This window comes from Grus americana, chromosome 14 (assembly GCF_028858705.1).
Source record: "Grus americana isolate bGruAme1 chromosome 14, bGruAme1.mat, whole genome shotgun sequence".
Taxonomy (NCBI): Eukaryota; Metazoa; Chordata; class Aves; order Gruiformes; family Gruidae; genus Grus; species Grus americana.
In genome coordinates this window covers 13,523,209-13,535,108 of record NC_072865.1, presented here as the reverse complement: position 1 = coordinate 13,535,108, position 11,900 = coordinate 13,523,209, and positions in this window count along the sequence as shown.

Genomic DNA, 11,900 nt, shown 5'->3' with positions numbered 1-11,900 from the left:
ACTGTTGACTATATCTCGATAATCTAAAATTAACGTCAGAAATTATCTAACATCACAGTTCTCAATTTATGAAAGGGAAATCAATATTTTAAAGAACGAGATTATGCATATGTCAGATATTGAACAGCTGTGAAAGAATCAAATAATGGGAACTGGCTTCTAACACGTAACTTGCATATTAAATAATGTAACATTAACAACTACAAGTACGTTCGCTAATGCAAATTCTTTGGTTATCAAAATTAATGACCAGCATGACATTATTAATTCGTAATGCTTGTTATTCTTGAAGGATATTTGGAGTGACTGATTTATTATGATGTTCGTCTGAGTCTAGGCAATCAACAAATTAAAAAAGAAAAAAAAAGACGGTTATGTACAGAAATGGGAGTTGGGTATTCAGGTGATGTAAATCCCTTATGTAGATGGCGATATGCTTGCCTTGATGGAGACTCTGGCCCAGGCAGGTTTTTGTGTACATGTGTTTTGGGTTTTGTTTTCATTTCAGGGCAAAACTTTTGAATACATCTTATTCTTGGAACAAAACTATTTTTTCCCTCTTTCTGACAGATTGTCAGAGCTGACATACTGCATTCATTTTGGCACTCTAATGGCTAAGGGCATGCTTCCAGCTGAGACCACGTTTTTTTAGAAATAATATAGCCAAGGAAACAGTCTTCCTGAAGTTCTGGGTCTTGGGTCGACTTATTTAGGTTCCCTTACAAATGCTTTGAAAACTAAATCACGTAAACTGTGCACATTTTCAGTTTTGGTGCTGTTTATTTTTCAGACGGTACTTGAGTAGAGATATGTGTATATCTATGGATATGTATAGTCACACGTACATTCCTAAGCTTGGTTGATATGTCTAAAGACTGATGCTTTCTAAGCCTGCATGAGATTGATCTGTGGCCTTTGAGACCTCCTTGTTAAATGTTTCCAAAGACCTTTTCTGAAGAGTCTGATTGATCATATCTGTCTTTAATCTTCAACTTTTTGTTGAAATTGTATTGATGTTTACGAAGGTACTGCAAAGAGAGATCACAGGCAGGCACAGGAGTACAACGTCATGCAGGTTACAGGGAGTGAAGTCCTGTTGTACGCTCTTTGACAGCAGCAAAAAGGGCGAGATGTGCAGTGATAAACCCACGGCACAAAAGCTAATTTGGTCGGGGAAGGATCAGTGCAGTTTCGTTATTGAGGATGGTTTCCCCTTCCATGTCATGCAAAGAAATTGTTTCTTCAGGTGAGAAGACATTGACAGGCAAAGGAATGTGGATAATGAACAGGCTGAAAACTACGTGTCAGGACAGCAAGATTTATCTGCAAGATTTGCAGACGAATTGTTTTTGCTGTTCTGTATTTTACATTATGAAAGATTGAGACTTTTTTATTGTTGTTGTTAGTCACCATTCAACAGATATCTGCAGGAAAAAATATGTGCCAAACCAACAGAAAAAAAATTCACTGGAAAGTAAAAGGAAAAAAAAAAAAGAAAACCCCAGATGGAGAAATGCAGTTAATCCCCTCCCAACCTCCAAGCAAGAACAAAGCGTAATCTGCATTGCCTAATTTATTTTTTCTCTTTTCTCCCACTGATAGCATACATTAAAATTAGAAGCATTTAAGACTGTAGGAAGGACAAATTTCTCCCCCTCCCTTTAATTTTGATGTTTTCTTTCTTACACAAGTTTGGAAAGTTAGCATGAAGACCTTGGCTAATTCCAGTGAATCATACAAGCCTTAATTGGTTTTGGAAGGGTCTCCAGATCTCTCTAAGAAAGGTTAAGCATTATTTATTTGCCTTCATTACCACCCAAAGCAATGTGATTACTGAACAGGTTTGACATTCAAACTAATTAAGGATGAGAGAAAGAGGGGGAAAAAGCCCTTATATGAGATCCAGACAAAAATTTACAAAAGGCGGAAAGAAAAAAATGAAAAAGCCAGGCAAATGAAAAGTAAAGGATGTTTTCTCACTCATGCTATAAGATTTTACAGTAAATACAAGCTGCTGTTCTGGCATATCATGTTTCTCTGTCTTTTAACTACAGCTTAGCCATCCATCACCTGGTTTTCTTATCTCAGATCACTTACAGGGAAGCCATATGAGGTAATCTCTCCTGGTGGTGATGAGAGGCGAGGATGTCCGGCCTAAGTCTTCACTTCTTCCCTCGGTGCCTGAAAACAAACACCAAATCCTGCTCCCTGGGCTCTGGTGAGCAGGCTCGGGCCCAAAGGATCTCACAGGGCGTTAAGCACCTTGTTGAAAAACGCGTTTCCATTTCCTGTGCAGACCCTGCAAAATGTTTGAGCGGTTAAAACACCGGAGGAGGGCAGGGAAGGTCTTTCTCCTTTAATAACTGAGAGAGCAAGACAAATCTGTTGGGCTGCGAATGCAAATGTTTGGCTTAGATTTTGCAAGCGCTCCTGCATATTGCTGAACTGGAAACTACACTGTATGCAAAATCTGTACGGTACCGAGAACAGAGTTGGTTTTGCTCATTTGTGCCAGAATTACAGTGAATTCCTTAATTCTAATGAAATAGAGTGATAGAGACATTGGAAAATATAAAAAGTCATATTGTAATGCCCCTGCACTGTTCGTCTTTAGCAGAGAAAAGATGCACAATGCCTCTTGCTAGTTTCTGTGTTTGAGAACAATATATTCGGATTTAAATTTGTATAAAATATTTAAAATTTAAAAAAAAAAATGTATTTTCCACAATGCAAAAGGGATGTTATCATGTTAGTACATCATATAACACTTCTTGTGTGTGTGTGTATATATATATATAAAAAACACGGTTTTCTTTTCTGGGAGATTTCATTCTTCCTTTCAGCTAAAATATTTTTCTTTTTTCATGTCAAATGTTGGGGGTTAAGTTAAAAAATTTTTAATTTTTTTTTTCTCCGTCAAGATGTCTGGAAAAATAAAATCTAAACACATCAGCTCAGCAGTCAGTTTACCTCTGAAATACTTAGATTTGGCATGACCAAGATAGTAGGAAAGGACATGAAAACTCTAGCAATTTTTAGACTTTCAAAGTTTGGTTATTTTGATCATACTCTTAAAGTTTCTGATTCATTATGTACAATTTATAATCGCTTTAGCTGATGTTTCATTTAAAAGCTTAAAACTCATGCGTGAGCGATGCTGAAGGTATAGCTCTGAGACGTGGCGGAGCGCGAGCGCGAGGCTCCTGCGTGGTGCGCGCTCTGCCGATCCGGCCTCCCAAGCTCTGCTTGCAGCGACACGTGGCACCATGAGTGTGCGCGTCCGGGAACCGAGCCGTGGCTTTGCGCTCTGTGCCACTCGGGTCACTCTGCCTTGAGGAATTACATTAAGATTACCGTAGCTTTTGCATATTGTGAATTTAGAAGGATGCTTTGGGATTTCTAAATACATTTGTCAGAGAGACCGGAAGGCGCTGGCAGATAGGGATTTGCCTCAGGTTTGCACCCCGCTTCTCTCCTCGGAGCGAGGAGTGCCGCCCACTGTCCCCGAGCGGTTGGGTGGCATGTGGCGGAGTGAAGGCAGCAAACTCCCTGCGGTCACACGCTGGGGACGTGGCGCTGCCTGCGGCACCGACACCTGCTAACGGTGTGCAACAGGACAGTCCTACGAGATTTACTGCGGCCCTTCACCTCTCAACTCTTGTTAAAAGAGATGTTCAGTATCACACTGATAGTATTGCAATACCTGTGCCTTAATTATGTCATTAATTGATAAGTGACAAACATGATGTGACGGGAGCGCTTTTTTACTGTTATTTTGAAGGACCAAGTGACAGAAGGGGAGAATGTTACATGAAACTTTCCCTTGAGAGATCCAGGCCAATAATGGCTTTTATAGGTTCTCAGGTGATCAAAGGCCTGCAAGAAGTTAGGATCTAGAAATGAAGTTTCCAGGCCTTGAATAGCAATGGGTTAACCTAATTTTCTCATTAATTGCAGAGTGTGTAGATCCCTGCACTGAGTGGACATGCTGTGTTTTGAAAATGAGCACCTTTAATCCGCTTATCATGTCTCATGTGTCTGTGCGCACCGTTAGTATCAGCCCTCGGTAGCTATGAACAGGGCGAACAGACGCCCACAGTCTACCTGCAAGGACTGTGTGAAACCATGAAGTAACAGATATGTCCAAAAGAAGGAGTGCCTTTGTAGACAGCTGGTGGCTAATTAATTTACAGCAAAGCTGAGGGAGGCAGTGCCTACGGCCCTGCAGGTATCGCTGGGTTTTGTTACTGCACCAATTAAAGCATCGCCAGCGCAAAAACCAGTAAGGCATTTGCTGTGCACTTGGAGGAGAGGGATGCTAGTTATTAGTCAGGTGAAGAAGTGTACTGCAATCCTTTGTATTTGTTTTCTTTCTTTTAATTTCTTACTCTCTGAAAAACAAAGGAGAGCTTCCATTTTGGCTTTTTTTTTTACCAACCAACCTCCCCATTGTTTCTATCTGAGCTCAGATCAGTTAGATCTCAAACAGGATGTTCCTATAAGACAAATAGACCAACATGCCTTATTTCATTGAAACCAGCTCCTTTTCTGACCGCTACAGTTTATTATGGTTAGTCCATTATAAATTACATGGTGTCTCCAGGGACCTGTTCTGTACTTGAAATATCACAAGACTGCTGTCATGCATAATGCTGCAGAGAGCTGCTAAATTTATATCCGCTAAAAATGTGCTTTATGTTGCAGAGTGACCCACTTTAACTTTGATGCATAAATGGGTTGCTTTTCTTTTTCTTTTAAATATTATCTGCTATTTGCTGTTTGTCCACAGTTTTAACTTGCTCAGAAAAGGCCCTTGGAAAATCTGTTATTTGTGCTTCATGTATAGCGTGATTATCATTATTTTATAAAACTTGGACATACTTCCAAATTCCCCTAGAGACAAAGTATGCAAAGGGCAATTTTGTCTGCCAGCCCATGTAAATTCTATCAGACTACATAAACAGACAACAGTGGCAGATTGGCTCCTGGAGCTTATGGTTTCTTCTGCTCCTAAGCAGTTTGCACAGCAAGTAGAGGGAAAAGACTGTGAAGCACAAGTTGCCCTAACATATAGGTAATGGCAGTTTACTTGTACAGTTTCAAAATGTGTCCTATGAGGCAGTTTTAAAAGCTTTTTTGTTTGTTTTTTGGTACACTGCGAGAATAAGAATCCTTCCAAATTCCAACCAGTTTTTAACAAAATGTAAAAAACAAAGTATAACTCTCTGATTCCATGTTAAAGTTTCACCTTCTTAGAGGGGAGAAAGAGAGCAGACTTAGGCTTAAAATGCCTTCAGGATACTATATACTACAAATTATTATCTACAAGAAGTACATCCACAGGAATTCTGCCATAAAGCCTTAGTGTATCATAAGAAAAATATATGGCAAGACTATTATCCTACTAATTGATTTGGCTTCCTGACATGGTTAAATAGCTGATAATATATTCCACTGAGTAGACATTTATAAGTGAACATAGGGAAGAAGAGAGACAAGTAAAAATTGAAAATATTTCTGGTTTGATTTTTTTCCAAATCATCTTAAGATGGTAAAAAAAATTGGTCCCCAGCAGTTATGCTCCTTTCAGGCAAGTAACATCTCCTTGGTCGTAAGTGATTCCACACAATCTGGGCAGTTGGACTAGATGATCATTGTAGGTCCTTTCCAAGTGAAATATTATACCCTACCCTACCCTATCCTGTCCTGTCCTATTCTTTGTCCTGAGACAATGGCACAGCATCCGTTGGTCATGAAAACTGTGGAACTGATGTGCAGTGATAATGGACCCTTCTGGCCCATAAGCTCAATTTCCACTCTTGGGCAGGCAGAGAGGGTTGGTGAAAGTATGTCCTCTTCCTCTAGATGTCTTGGCACCACGTTATATTTAGCTGAAAGTTGGGCTGGAATTATGTGACAGTGATGGTCTTTGCAATAATAAACATCAAGCTGTCCCAGCTCCTTCTTCCTTTGGAGTCCTTCAGAAAATAGCCCTCTCTCTCTCTAGAAGAGGACTGGGGGGTTACTTAAGAAACCCAAGAGAAGGACACGGCACTGTCTCTGAATGCTCCTTCTCTTTCACCGTTCAAAAGAGTGCAGAGGTGAATCTCTAATGTCTCAACGTCTTCATTTAAAATTTCAAACTCAGAATGGTTATGCTGATGTCCAGTCCCCTTATTTTCTAAACAGACTTAAGTCAGGTCTATCTGTAACCAACAATGCACAGAAAGAGTTGCATTCCAATTGAACTTAAAACACATTGTCAGAATGTAAGGTCTAAATACGGTTTGTTCATCTGGAGACTTGACGGGTTACTAAAATGCATACTAAGCCATATTGTCTAACAAGTACTTTCCTAAAGCAATTTGCTAAACCTGTCTGTGTTTGCGTAAAAAAAGTGTTTATGTGCAGATGTTTCCAACTTTCTTTTGGCTTTGGAATGTTGCACTGAGAAGATATACCCAAATGAGACTCAAAGAAATGTGCGATATAAATATCACCATTTCAAATGAAGTTAGTGAAAATGTCAAGAGTCTGGGGCAAAAAGTTTTGAGGACTTAAAATTTGAACAATTCCTTGCAGGCTGTGTGAAGTCTGGGAGTTAATAAGCTCCTCTTGATCAGCTGGACATCGGGAAAGTTCATGCATAACCGGAAGGTTCATAAATAATAAAAAAGGGGTTGCTAAGCTGATTTTAATGAAGAACCAGAGCTTTCATAGGTTAGCTTTGGAATGGAAAAAGGTTAATGTAGGCTGTAATTACTGATTTGCGAAGACAACTGGAAATGTAGTACTGTTTTGCTTCCTTGCTTGGGCTACTCCCGAGTAGGAAAATAGTTCAACAATTTAATGAAGATCCTTGTCAAACAGAAAGACAAGCACTTCTTTGCTAGATCTGGCGATTACATAGGAGGTACTTAAAATAATCCAGGGCTCTTTTCAGCGTTCATAAATATCAATACTGCAGAAGGGGATAAGAATATGAAATTCGGGTTTAGCAGGATTCTTCTGCTATGAGGAGTAGTTTTCCACGATTAGGAAGCATCAGCTTTGCAGAAGAGGGCCTGGGAGACCTTGGGGACAACGAGCTGACTGCAGGTCTGCAGTGTGCCCTTGCAGCTGTGAGGCCAGCTGGGTATCAGGCAGTATTAGCAAGGCTATAGCCAGCAGCTAAAGAGGGGGAAAGTCTCTCTTGGCATACGATGGCTATGTTTAAATAACACATATTCGTCAAAAAGTCTTTAAAAAAAAAAAAAAGGTGATCTGTTCATAGACTATTGCTCCAAAGGCAAATTGTTCATTTTGCCTCATTTCTCTTTTTCATTTCCTTGATAATAGCATAGAAAGCTCAGCGCCACTGAGATTACTTTGAGTGCAATACGAGCAAGATCTTTAAGTTCATTGTTCGTACCAGTACTTCCCAAAATTATGGGTAAATTCTATATTTACAGTGTCATGTTACTGGGGTGTAATTAGAGGAAAACTTTTATTTTTGACCAGACTATCTCTTTCCTAATTTTTGTAGAAATATAAAAGGAATGGAACCTCAATGTTAAGAAAATAAAGTATGTAGAATAATTCATGTGGTTAATATTACTTGAAGCAATAAGCCAAATTTAAGGAAAAATTCTGTTCAATTTCAAGCATTTAGTTCCATTAAATGAAACCAGAGCCTGCTTACCTGCAAAAGCATGATTCAGATCCCTAAGCATCGTACATTTTATGGGGGTTTTAGGTTTTAAAATTCAGAGTAGCCTTTTTCACACACGTGATTTGCCTGGTTTTGCAGAAGCTGCATACAAGAATCAATTTTCCCTGTTTTGTCAGACAGCTGCTGTTCTGCATCTTAATACTTGCTGTCCTAACTACCTCTCAGGTCCCTTGTCCACCGATATAGGATCACACCGTTGTCCCTTTTTAAGGATAGGAAAGGAAAAGCTGTACTCCTCCCAACTGTCATTCACCGATGCCATGCGTTAGAAACAATCTCCATGGTTTAGTTTGCGTGAAGATGTTTCTCCTTTTGGTTTTAATTTGGCTCCTGGTCATTTTATTACAACAAACAATGACTGTTGCTGTTGAGCTTTTCCATAGCACTCATAATTTTATAGCTCTCTAGCGTATCTCCCTTTCACCTCTCTCTTTACCTAGCCTGGCTACCGATGCTGCTGGAGATGTAAAATATGAGAGGAAAGATCACTGGCTCGCTCTGCTGTGCATTTGGTATTTGGTTGTGTTAGAAGTGTTAACAGAAGCACCATAAACACTTTCAGTTATAGGAGTTCTCTCTAATAGCATTATTATTTAGGAGGCTGGAAACAAAAAGCAAATAACCTAATGGTAGACATAATATTTAGCAGCAGCCTTATTTCTGTTAGCTTTAAAGTATTTACTTTAGAGAGTGATTGGATAATATGTGATGGTCTGAGCCACCATTCATATGAAAGTGTGTTGACACAAATATGCACTGACGAGATCTTAGAAACTGTGGGCATGTGAATATAGCGGTAATTAAGAAAGAGAAGACAGAAACGGCGAGATGGCTTAATCTCGGGTGTGCTCTGCTAACTGGGGTGACAATTTTTACTCATCAAGGGAGAAACCATTTTGTTTGGAATGTTTTCAGCTAATTTATTATGATGGTTTTTTGAAAACCTGACTCCTATAGGTGCCACCCATTCAGTCGCACTTCAGTTAGCAACAGCAGAAAAACTAGTTATTTTTACTTACTGATAATCACGGGGGGTTTATGATAATGAATACAGGAGTGGATGAAAAACACAAGGAGAAGAGGCAGAATGATAGCAACGACACTTGTCTCCCTCCCGCTTTAAACTTACAGACGGGGGAGATAAAACATACACCTAAGTGGGAAGAAAACCAAAGGAAACCAAGGGGTGGCAGAGTAGGGACAATACAAAAAGTTGTTTTAATGTAGAGACTAGAGAGAAGAAGCTGTAGTGTGGTGGTGAGGGGCAAGGTCATGGCCTGAAGATAATGAAAGTCTTATTAAAACTCTGTGGACATTTCTTTGGAAGATCCCTGCTTTACCACAGCTATAGCTGCTCCCGCTGCCCAGTGGTGTTGTCTGGACTGTCCTCGTTACCTTTCTTAATGCCTTAAAGGTGCCTCCTGTGGCTCCTCGGCTGCGGTTTGGAAGGATGGTTGGAAACACAGGATCGTGGTTTGGCCCAGGTGGCCCAGTGTGCTCCTCTGCAAATCGTTCCTTGCCTGGAGCTGATTTTGCTCGAGCTCCCTGTGGCTACAGGGAAAGGTTTAACCAGTGTTTAGACAAATTGCTTGTTTATTTATCCTACGTTGGAGGAAACCTGTACTCCACGGGACTGTGTTTGCGTTCTGTCTATGAGAATGTGACTCCTCTGGGCCATAGGAAAAGTCTTTAGAAATGGTAGGGAAGGCTGCCTGAAAAACAGAAGCTCTGTTAAAATTGGAGAGGTTTGACATTTGTTCTTTATTCTGCACTGAAACAAATTAAGACCGTGCAAATTAAGTTTGTGAAAACATCAGAGAGAGCAGCAATGGAGTTGCTGCTGGGAGCCCGAGGTTCGAGATGTTGTCCTTCCTGATTCGTTAACATCATGGGCAATGTTCCAAATCACCCTTCATTAGTTTGATGAATATTTAAAGAAGTAGGGGAAGTGGCACAGAATACCAATATCCCAGCGATTAGGACTTCCACCAAAGGTACAAGAGAGATGGATATTTGTGCCGGTTCTGTGACGGTCCTTGCTCTGACTGGAAGTCCCCACTATTCCAGCGCAGTTTTGCTCTGAATAACCCTTCGTAATTATATGTCTCTGTGCAAAAATGCTTCAGAGGATCTTTGTGTATGAAAAACATTCCTTTTGAAAATGTATCGGTGTATTTTGATATCGAAGAGCAATATAGCTTTCTTTGGAAAGCTTCACAGACAGGCACTGAACATTTCAACAGAAAGACAAAATCCTGTAATGAAACCATACTGGAAATGGGTTTGATTACGCTGTACCTCATCTGAAAGAAATGCAGTGTCTCTTACACACTGCGGTTACATAAATTAATACTTTGATTTGCAGCATGTTAAAAGGTAAGCGGTAGTTTATTATTCATTCTATGTTAAAAGAAATTTTCCCTCAGATTTATGACAAACATATTTAAAAAAAAAAAAATCATAGAAAAGCTGATGTGCCTGCAAATGAATGTTTGGAAGGCAAGAATAATGATCTCAATTCAATTCCATGGACTGTAGACATAACTGAATCCTCTGAGAAATTAAATATACAAACACTGACTTTTAAAAAGCTTGATGGATTTGCTTGAATCAAGCCAGCAATATGCAAGCAGCAGCAATATTTATCTATGTAAAGGCAGAAGAGAGAATCTGATCCTGTGAGATAATACAAGAATGACTTTTTAAAATCACGTTTCTGTTTTTTCCAAATTTGTCTAGAGCATTTCTAGTATGTCATCCCACCCTGACTAGATGGGCTCCTCTTGAAGTAAGATGCTACTCCGTGTGCTGTGAGAAAATCAGAACGTAGTCCAACTGAAATTGGCAGTTTCTCATTTAGCTGATATTTGGAGACAGGGAAAGTTAAATGTCAATGTATAGAGACTTCAAAGATACAATCTTGATTTCGTTTATCTTCTATGAATTTTGCAGTCTGGAGGACATAGAATTTTCATTTTTGTTTAAATACCAGAATGAAAGACATTAGGAATGACATACAGAAGGTCTGATGTCATACTTCTCTAGACATAGATTTTCAAATCACTGCAAGTTGACACATGCAGTCCCCTCAGCACCAGTCAGTACAAGGCATGATCACTACACGGATATCTATCTGTTATCACCTCATTTCGTATCCCACGAAGTAGGCTGCAATAGTGGCTCTCGCACAGTCACCCTGTGGGACAATGGCTCAGCAAAACCCAGAACCCTGATTTTGTAGTAAGCCATGAATCTTTGTTATGTGTGATAGGAATCGATAATGTGAAATGCTAAAGTGTCCTTGGATTTTATTGGGTTTACATGGTGCTCACTGAAAAAGGCCGCATGCAAGGTGCAAGTCTAACATCCCATGACACTGGATGCTTATTTTCACATGTGTTTAATATCGGCCTAATTTTTTTTTTATCATGACTTCAGTGGTGAAATATTCAAGGAAGGAGTCTGACTGCAGTATTTAAATTCAAACTAGAGTAGCGCTGACAGGAGAGGAATGAAAACTCTGACACATGCATTTATGGAATATTCCATTTAGCCCTTGCAGACTTCTTTAAAAAAATTAAAAATATCAGAAAACCTCAGTTATTACCATTCCCTTCATTTTTTTGGGTTTGATTGGTTTGGTTTTTAGTACATATATAACTTCCTGATTTTCATCAAAGAATAAGTTGGTAGCAATAATCATACAATTTCACATTCAAGGCTAGAGCTTTCATGGCATCAGTATTTGAATAATGTTGATCCTAATGGCTACTTGGTGCTTTTGGATGGAGTAATTAAACTTCACAGGGAGAGAGAGGAGTACTGCCAAAACATTTTAAGTGCTATCTCAGCAATGTGGAAGACTTGGCATTTCCCACTGTCATTTTTCATCCTTGAAATACCATAAACATATGCTGAAGAAGTATTTCAACTTCCTGGGAAGAGTAGCACAATATACTATCAGCTCAACTGCTCTGGACATTCTCATTTATTTTTCTAAATTAAGACACTATACTTCATGAGGAGGTAGTGCTGACCCGGGTAGCCATCACAGAAGGAGATACTATCCTTTCCATTACTGTTACACAGAGCTATTGCATCCCTCCATCATCTCTTGTCTAGTGATCAGAACAGAAGTAATCCTCCTGCCCTCTCCCTCCTAGCCACAGATTATACTGCAGGTTTCGTA